Source organism: Ziziphus jujuba, chromosome 10 (assembly GCF_031755915.1).
Source record: "Ziziphus jujuba cultivar Dongzao chromosome 10, ASM3175591v1".
Lineage (NCBI taxonomy): Eukaryota > Viridiplantae > Streptophyta > Magnoliopsida > Rosales > Rhamnaceae > Ziziphus > Ziziphus jujuba.
Genome location: NC_083388.1, coordinates 7648179 through 7658110, shown reverse-complemented (window position 1 = coordinate 7658110; position 9932 = coordinate 7648179).

Here is a 9932-nt window from a genome sequence, read left to right as displayed (position 1 = left end):
TAGAAGGTACACTATCATGACCACCAATATTGCAGAAAGCTTGAATGGCATTCTGCTAGATGCTAGAGAGATGCCAATAGTAGCATTAATAGAGCACATACGAGATTTACTATAAAGGTGGTTTTATGAGCGACGTACTGCAGGTGCAAAATTGACAAAGCCTGTGACTGACCATATGGAAGAGCAACTCAAACTACGAAATTTGGAGTCCATCGGACTACATGTGAAAGCCATTAATATGCATGAATTTCTTGTGGAAGGTGGGAGTTTGAGGGGTACAGTTAATCTCCAATCAAAAACATGCTCATGCAAAGTCTTCGATCTTGATCAATATCCTTGTGATCATTGTATTGCCGCTTGCAGAGACCGAAAAATTGCTCCTTATGGCATGTGTTCTCATTACTACACCGCGGATGCATATCGTGCAGCTTATGCTGAGTCCATTTATCCTTTGTTAGATGAAAAACAGTGGCATGTTCCGGATGACGTGGCAAGTCGCATTGTACTTCCACCAAGATGGACACGTAGGCGAGCCGGTAGACCGAGGATGCAACGCATACCATCCGAAGGTGAAGATGTTATTGGACGTAGATGTAGTCGATGCGGTGGTGTTGGACATTATAGGCAGAGATGTACGAATCCATTGTCTTATGCTTCGAATTAGAAAGTTTTAATTTAGTGTTATGGTTTAATATCTTTTGATAATTATTTCATATATTGGATATAATATTTTCTACTCCACGGTGGAAGATTTATTAGCAATCTTTTTTTTTTTTTTGAATTTAATCCTAAATGAAAAGAGGCTATCTGGAATTGATTTTCAATCTTTAGTTTAGATATCATTTTATGAAATGTCCAAATGATTTTGAAAATAAAAACAAACATATATCAATTTTTCTTTTATTTAAAATGGTTATTGATTTTAAATGTCACTACATTTTTTTGTTAATTCCATCTTCATCTTATATAATATTTGTCTCCACTCCCAATTTTTTTACCCTACTATTAACTTATATAATCTATTAGAAATTGATTTTCCAAGTGGAAGAAATTAGTTTCTAATAGGAGTAAAAATTATTTAACGATTTCCGCTTGGAGGAAATGTTTTCCAACAGGAGGAAAACTATTTCCGCTTGGAGGAAAATTTTTCCACCTGGCGGGAAATTTATCCAGAGGCTTCAATTTTTCTTCATATGGGATTTCCGACTGGAGGAAAATTTTTCCTCCAGTAGGAAAATTTTTCTGCCTATAGGAAATATTTTGCGACAAGCGGAAATTTTTTTAAAATTTGCAATTGAGCTCTTAAGGCGTTTGTGCATAACGGAATTCTAATAAATAAATATGGCACATTTCCTATAAGGTCAATTACTTATCCTTACATCAATACCACATTGTTATTTTTGTTAAATGAACATTATAAGCCACCATTATATTTACAATTAAAAGTCAAATATAATAAATAATATGCATCTATAAACATGACAAAAGGAAAGAAAAATGCATCACCACGCAGCTCATATGCTTAGTTCTTTGTTGTAAGCCTCATATGCATACTTCTTCCTAAAGAACTCCATGTTATCTTGTGTGAATGTCAATGGTAATCTAGCATGTAAAAATTCGATGGTCTTGAGTGTAAATATGCCACAGTCACCACTACAAAACAAACAATTATTATAACATATATTAGTATTATTAGAACCATATTCAATAGTTAATATTTATTCAACAAACATGTAAGTATTAAGGGGTATTTTGTGCCAATTCACATGTAAACTCGTCAACGGAGTCTACAAGATCCGGCCGCTGCTCATAAAAGGATACAGACCGCAGTAAATATGGTAACATTATGCATAATTTCTGGAAATAAATTTGTCCCTTGTATCGGTTACCAGCCTTATCTGAATCATATACAGTCATGCGACGCTCTTTCAAGTCCACGTGCCCTACCACCCAATGTATGTTGCGCTTGTTTAGTGAAATCAACAACTTTCAATACATTACAGAATTTCAGTTAGCACAATAAATAAAGGAAGGCACATGAATAAATGAATAGTTAACATTACACAATTTGGACATGTATATTTTACATGATTTACGTATTTCCATGGCTTGGACTTCTTCATTCGAATCCCCAGCACATATTCTTGCATTGCGTATGAGAATTGGAACTTAGATGGATTGTCGATGAACTTTCCATGACATTGCTCAATGTATACCTACAACAAAATAATTTATTAGTTATCCAAAATCACAATAGCCACATATAGGACACCTGGTCGTTACTTACCCAAAATCCTCCATCTAGCACCTCAAAACTAGGATAAAAAATATCAGGAAATTGATTGGCACGTACACGAAATAGGTAAGGCAGGACTTCCATATGCTGCATTGAAAGACGAGTTAATTTTAAATTACATCCATGCAGTTGAACAACTATCTATGGAATTTATCAAATTATAAAATAAAAATCTTGATCGAAAAATACTTACATCGTGATTCAGCCACTTCTCACTGTTTATAAGCAACTGGAAAAAGTCTTTACCCGCAGTCAAAATGTCCATATCAACCTTTGCTGCCCAACCATACTTCATAAATTTGTCAAAGTTTTTTACAAGTCGCGTGGGTACTGGTTTGTATGGGTCGAACTTCAAAGTAGAAGATGCACCGGGTAAAGTGCGCTGTAGTTTTTTCCGCAAGCCTCCGACACTATAAGGAGTTATAATAGCTGCTGCCGCCTTCCTATCCCTCCTCCTAATATCTATGTTTTGCTTAGCAGCTGCTACCTTTCTTGCACGTGTCCCGGCAGGAAACTTTGATGGAGACACTTTCTCGATAATCGTAACACTTGGTCCTGCATCGTCTACAACATATGGCTGTGACTGTCTATCAACGGGGGTCGCATCGGGACCATACTCTTCTTTATTTTCATCCCCTTCAACGTCCATCCCATCTCCCAACCCGTCAGCACTAACTCCCACTCCTTGGTGCTTCATTAACTTATCAAGCTTGGTGTCCAAACTTTCAAACTCTCTAAGCATGGCGATTCGTAAATCCTTAACGTCTTGCCGTACACTAGCCACTTCGCCTTCAAGGATTGTTAATCTCTCTCTCAAAGGTACCTAAAAGAAATAATAATTATTAATACTTGCAATAATGAAAAAAGATAAACATTCATACAATTTATTCAAACCTCATCATGGGATGGAGTCGTTGGAGGTTGGGATGGAGTCGATGGTTCAACATGAACATGAGCAGCAACTCCTGCAGTCGATGAAGAAGGCTGGTCTGTCGGCTTATGTCCCATTCCCCGCCTCCCTCCTTTTCCCATAATTTCCACAAACGCCTCTTTCCGTTTCTTACTTATTCCACTTCTTGTAAGTGGAATACCTTCATCTTTTTCATCATGACTTGCCTGTGGTGGCTTGTCTCGAACAGCAGGTGCAACATTGTATGGAGTACTGTCATGACGTACATCCCATGCCAAGTTGCCGATATATGCATGCTCAACTTCAGTCACATTCATTAAGCCATGAACGGGATACTGCAAAAGAAAAAAGGGATTATGATCAAGTGATTAGTAAGTAATACTAATATACATACAAATACTGCAAAAGTGTATAAATAATATTACTATGTTGGAATGTATATTTATATATATATATATATATATGTACATATAAGTGGAAGAACTCATATACTTACATCACGATGATTGAAGAGTTCAGTGGCCTTCTCAAATCTTGGCACTTGTGAAAAATGCCAATTAAGAATTCGAGGGAATGCCATGTCCGGCAACTTCTTTCCGAATGCTTGACCCAACGAAGGAATTGTCTCAAAACCCCAAATCTGTCAAACAATTAATTAGTAATGAATAAGTAAAGAAATACACACCATAAATACAAGTGTAACAAACTTTAAATAATAGTGTAACAAACTTACCATGAAAGCCAAAGGAAACCCACAAAGACTATAACTCTTTGACTTGTTTAAAGCCATGGACTCTCTATGCTCAAAAGCACTCTTCAACGATCTAATGGTGGTAGTATACGATAAAGTACCCCATGGATAGTTATTGAAGTACTCTAAATCGTCCACCATCTCCAAGTGATTATGAGGTGCGGTGGCCATGCTTTCTTTGCCTAGAAGAACCGTCTTTAGGAAATATAATAAAGCCAACTTCAATCTATCATCGTCGGCTTCATCATTGTCTTGACACTGTGCAGTCATGAAAACTTCGGTTATCTCCGAGTTAGTGACCTTTCGCTTTCCGCCAAAATACGTGTCACTAATACGAGTAGAGATGTTAACCTGCCTATTGGGTTCGTAACCAAACCGTAGACCTGTAATTATGGTGAAGTCTCTCTGTGTAAATCTAGCACCACGCCCTCCAAAATTGAATACCATAGAGTCCTTGTCGTCGCAAACACACTGCCTATACAGCATGCTGTTGACGATGTGGCCACTAAATTGTATCTCGTTGGCCTTCAAAAAGTGGCCAAAATAGCTATCCTCAAACTTCTTTATTTGGGCTGGAGTCAGCTTGAACTTAATATCCGACACGGCTTTCCAGAAGTTCGATCTACAATTAACCTTTGCCCTCGATATCTCCGAGTCCCAAAACCTTCGTTGGTAATCTGAATCCATTTATCTGCAAATCAAATACAACAAAACATAACAGATGGAGGAAATGTTTTTTCCGACACGAGAAAAGCCTGAAGGACAATTTTTCCGCCTGGAGGAAAAAATTTTCCTCCAGGCGGAAAAGGTTTTCCGCCTGGAGGAAAATTTTTTCCTCCAGGAGTAAAAAAATTCCCGCCAGGAGGAAATATTTTCCTCGGGGTGGAAAATTTTCCAGAACCTAAATAACATACACCTAACGGGATTTGTGCAACAATATAATGAAAATGGCTAAAGAATATTTTCAAACCAGCGCATAATACATTATACATTAGTAGTGTACATTATACATTGCTTCCTAAGGATAACCTATAGATATATTATGGTTTCACATTCAAACCTCCCATTAAATTCAAACAAAAACACAACTTCACAATAGTTTTAATTTCACATTTCACATTCTAACCATGCAACACAAACATTTCTGTCACACCAAATAACACAATATTATAAGCATAGAGCATAATGACAAGGTTCAAAATTGTAAAACTCATTCAATACAGCACAACTAAAGGTTTTCAGATAAGTTCGTTACATTAAAGCGAAATTAGTTTGCAAAATATTTTCTATGTTGTACAGAGAAGCAACTTACATTAATGGGGGACAAACCACCACCAATGCTTCTCTATCTATTTATATATATCTCTCTCTCTTTATCTATCTCTGTGAGTGTATGTGTAATTTTATCAGCTTGCACTTGTAACTCCACGATCGCAAATTTTGTGCTTCAATTTTCTGCTCAGTCCATCAGTTGCTCCTCCAATGTTGAAAGAAATAGAAAATCAATATTAGTAACCATGCAGCAATCAAATTTAGCATATTATATGTGTAAGATGTGCATATGAACAAGAGCATATGAGAAATTTGGAAATTTTCCACCAACAGAAAAAAACCACAAGAAGCATAAACCCTTTTAAACAAATATAATCCATACAATTAGGTATGTCTAACCAGTCATAAGCTAGATCTCAACATGAAAACCAAGAAAAACAACTAACACTCCATTTAAAATCTCTGTTCTGGTTGCCTAATCAATTCACTCAAGTCAAAACACTCCATATCAGCAAAGATATTAGCCCATCATTGCATTAGATGTGGTATGCGATTTCAATTTGTGATAAATCCTATGATTCAAATTAACCATTTAGTGACACTTGGTTCTATCCTTTAGAACCACATTCTCATGTCAGCTAAAACTTCTGAAATGCTCAATAAGTTTGGCTGTAAAAGTATGGTTACTGCTAGAGCAGTTAATTCATAATGCATTCACTATAATTTTAGCGGGCAATGTCCTGTAACCAAATAGAAACGCAGACTTCCATAGTTAACCATTGGAATAAAAAATTACTTGATAAACTGATTTGTGGTGGTTGAGACTGAAGGCTCCCTCTCATGGCATCACATTGTCCATGAAAACAAATATTGTTATAATTAGGGCTTCACAATAAAGAACTGAGCACATAGCCTAAGAATTTCTATAAGCTTTTATACCCTGCAAGATGCCAAGCAATCTGATTACCTCTTTTCATGGTAGTAACAAATTAAGACTTAAAACAGATGGCAGATTATTACTGTGTCATGACCTCAAAATGTCAACTTCCTGTAGCAAACTACAAAAGCCATAGGCCATTCTCCAATTTCTCCGCACCTCAACCCCATGTTTTTTAGCATTCTCCAATGCACCTATTCAACTTGAACCAAAATTACTCCACCTTTCCCTCTAGTTCCCTTCCTGACCAGGAAAGTGAAACCTTGCATGAGGATATCCAAGCTCAAAGCCACTGTCCATATAAAATCTAGTCTTTATGGTTGGAAAATAAGATATTATATCCTGTGGCTATTACCATTTCAGATCAGCATATGCAGACTAAAAGTATAGTGGACAGCTATTCGTCTTAGGAAACATCCTGCTATGTCTACTCATCCTTTTGAATGGTTAGGCATGCTATCTAATTGACCAACACTCAAGACTATTTCTTCAACTCGATTTGTTTAGTTATATGATCTTCACAAACATGAAAACACTCTTGTATTATAAGTAGCATACTAGGTCAATAACATTTAACATGTAAGCTAATCTTCAATGAACTGCAAAGACTTTCCACACATTACGGATCTTAGAATCTGAGGAAGTACTACCTTTACTGCCACCATAGTGAGGAGCAGTGTCCCAGAACTCATCACGCATCTGCAATAGCTGACTTTTTGTTATTGGCTGTGGATGCTTCCAAGGTTTTGGCTTCCGGATTCTTTTCACAGCCCCTGTTTTATTAGAAGTTCAGGTTATTTTAGCAATTGTTTAAGCAAATAAATATTGAAACTAGATGTATAAACTTTCTAAATTAACTCTTTTATCTGACAAACTTAGAAATATCAATATACTATTGCAGATGTCAATCTCAAGTACACAAAGCAAAGATACTGCTTTTTCGTTATATTATTCTTCTTTCTATGTTTCTTCGTCGGTTTGCCAAACTATATATAACTACCAATTATCAACTACCACGATCCTCATTCAGTAATAACCCAGGATTATTCAAACAAGACCAAACAGGCAAAAAATGAAAGATAGCTCTTTTAACTTTCTGCTTTTGTTTGCAAAACAAATGTGCATCTCAAGAATGCTTGCATGTATTCCACTGCACACAAATAAAAGAGAGATTGATTTGAATATGGAATCTAAAAGTTCAACCTACCTAACGCTTTTTGCAATGTATGTCGTTCGAAACCAAGCCGGATGGGAATTGGTATTAAGATTAACATAAATCAGACATCCGAGAATATATCACCACCAGCACTTATACAGAGACTGGCTTCTTAATTTGGAGATTGAACAGTTGAAAAACATTTCTAAAAAGCCCAAATCTAGCCAATAACCAAAATTTCATAATATCTCAGGTTAAGGTTATCCACAACAGTGTCACTGACTCACTATCACATTCATCTGGAGCATTGATTTTTGAAGAAATTTCCAAAAAAAATAATAAATAAGTTTTTTTCTCGTAATATATGAATAAAAAATCTTACGAAGCACCTTTCAAATTTTAAGCAAGCTAGTCACCAAATTTGAAAGCTAAAAATTAAAACAAAATTGAACAAAGACAAACCTAATACTATGTTTGGATGATGAGAAAAACATCCCGAAGATGCAAAGAATTCACTAATTTGGCTTTGGTAGAACTGAGCCACCAAACAGAAGGAGAACCGTCGGAACAAATTAAAAAAAAAATTGAAAAAATCAAAGAGTGAGCTCACCGTCTCAACAAACTGGTTCTTCTATGACACCAGCGAATGGGTAGAATGGCTCTGCTGGTGTGTTTTTTGCTTGAAGTGAAAATGGCGCTGTTGGTGTATTTTTTGCTTGAAGTGAAAATGGAGCTGCTAGTGTGCTTCTAAAGGGAAAGGGAAAATGGCGCTGCTGGTGTGCTTCTAAAGGGAAAGGGAAAATAGCGCTGCTGGTGTGTTTTTTGCTTGAAGTGAAAATGGCGCTACTGGTGTGTTTCTAAAGGGAAAGGGAAAGCTTTGTTTTTATGCCCTAGTTCTGTTTTGAAAGGAAAAGGGAATGGAGGAAAAAAAAAAAAACCAAAAACAACAAACTAAAACAAAGTTGCATTTCGGTAGAGAAAATAGACCAAAAAAAAAGTACAAAAGGGTATTTTGGTCCTGATGTACTAAAAGGTGGTTATTTTTAAAAAAAAAAATTTTTTTTTGCTATTTTTCTAAAATGAAGTTGTAAAGTGGCTATTTTTCGAAAAAACCCTTTTGCAAACAGATATTCACTCCACAGACGTGTGATAAAAAGCCCATAAAGCAACGTCAACAGCCCAGAAGGCCTCAGTGGAAAGCCCAAAGAAAGACTTATGGGATCAGACAAAGTGCGAATGCTCGCAAGCCCCGTTTAGATAAATAGCCACCCCATTAATCCATTATTGAAAAATAGCAATTTTTTTCTTTTTTTTTTTTAAAACTAACCCACTTTTTACATTTCTGGATGAAAATACCCTTAATGAAGATATTTTTTTCTTTTCTCTATCAAAACGCATGTGTTTTTTTATTCATTTAATTTTTTTTTTGGTTGCTTTTCATTTTCTTATTACTTTCCCTTGTGACATAGGGCTTCTTTCAACTTTCCCTTTTGACAGTTAGGGTTTCTTTCTACTTTCCCTTTTCAAAAGCTCGATCACTGTCACCACCCAGAGGTAGAGGAAAGATACACCATCGTTGTCGTTGATCGCTCTGGTCCGACCTCTCGTTCGCCACTGTCGTCTTTGTCGCATCGTTGTCGTCTTCGTCGCACCACCGTCGTCCAACCAAGATGAATCTTCCAAGGAAAAGATAGAGAGGTAGGCAATTGGCATAACTTAAACCTTGAGTCGATAGGTCTCGCTTTTGGTATTGTGTTTGTTATTGTTAATATGGTTGGGTGTAATACGTATTATGCATCTGAGTAACATTTTTTGTTTTTTCAATTTTTTAAGAGGTTGCCAAAATAATTATAAACCTTTGCTTTCTTTGTTTTCTAGATTTTCTTTTGCTTACTTTCTTTTCTTGATTTCTAAACTTTTGTCAATATTGAGTCAATGAAGAGCTAGTCTCTTTGGAAATATCTAAATGTTATGTGGAAACAATTTAATCCCATTTTCATATTCATCCATAAAAAAAAAAAAAAATGTTACTAGAAATGGAGCAGTAACTTTGAAAGGAACTCTCTCCATTTCAGAACTCCTCTGTTTTATTTATTTATTTATTTTCCTCCGTTCCTCTATTTTCTTTTTTTTGTTGCCAAGTGTTTGAAAAGTTATTGAATGTTGCAGTGTAGATAGGTAATGTTACGTTTACAATTTAAATATGTAAATTTCGGAAAGCAGATTGAAAAATGGAATGTGATTCAAGAAGGAGAAAAAAAAAAAAGATTGAAAATTGGAATAGTGTTTTTCTTATTATGAATCAGGATGTGGATAAATAATACAATATTCAATAAGTTTGATTTGTTCACGCACTTCCCCATTTATCTAATGTCCACATCTCAATGACAAATTTTAATTTATTGTTATTTATTTATTTATTTTTTTGGTTCCTTGTTAAAGAATCTAATGGTTTCTGGCTAGTGGTATTATGGACTTTGAGCTATTGTCTTGTTGACTTGATAACGAAATGCATCATCTAAAATCTTGTTATTGCATCTAGAATTTCTTTCAGTGATTCATTAGTTTTCCAAATTATAATCCCATTATTTTGTCTCATCTTTTGTTTCA